The sequence below is a fragment of the Sinocyclocheilus grahami genome, unplaced genomic scaffold (genome assembly GCF_001515645.1).
Source record: "Sinocyclocheilus grahami isolate Dianchi unplaced genomic scaffold, SAMN03320097.WGS_v1.1 scaffold340.1, whole genome shotgun sequence".
Taxonomy (NCBI): domain Eukaryota; kingdom Metazoa; phylum Chordata; class Actinopteri; order Cypriniformes; family Cyprinidae; genus Sinocyclocheilus; species Sinocyclocheilus grahami.
This window is the reverse complement of record NW_015505519.1, coordinates 77,651-78,043: the sequence shown is the minus strand read 5'-3', so window position 1 is coordinate 78,043 and position 393 is coordinate 77,651. Positions and strand designations below refer to the sequence as shown.

Here is a 393-nt window from a genome sequence, read left to right as displayed (position 1 = left end):
TCCACGACATTCTAATTTATTGAGATGCACCTGTATATGATGTTTAATATACAGTTGTAGAAAAGGATTTTTATCAAAAACGTGGAACCAAGTGACTGTCATGATATCTGTGCAGCTGGTTGGGAACTCCAATTAGCAATGTACGCAAGTAATTTATCACTTTTTGCTTTTTTGTGTTATGCCTGGCTAGAATACAGTGTAAGAAATGACATTCAAGATGAACTATCAAGCCTCATTCACTGCTGTCATTTCCAAAACTTAGTGAGCTGCCTCGCTGTCTACTGTTTATATATTAGACACAATGTAAAGACTATGTATAAACATATGAACATGCATTTCGTTCTATTTCTTTGTGTTGTGCCAAGCTTTTTTTTTGCTTTTTGCTTTTTTTTT

The 393-nt window shown here is 34.1% G+C and overlaps 1 protein-coding gene across 1 annotated transcript in view; it reads right to left on the bottom strand.

Moving 5' to 3' along the window:
- LOC107603086 (protein FAM184A-like) overlaps nt 1-393 on the bottom strand; it is an 83,633-nt gene that overhangs the window by 11,742 nt on the left and 71,498 nt on the right. The gene's annotated exons all lie outside the window — the stretch shown is intronic.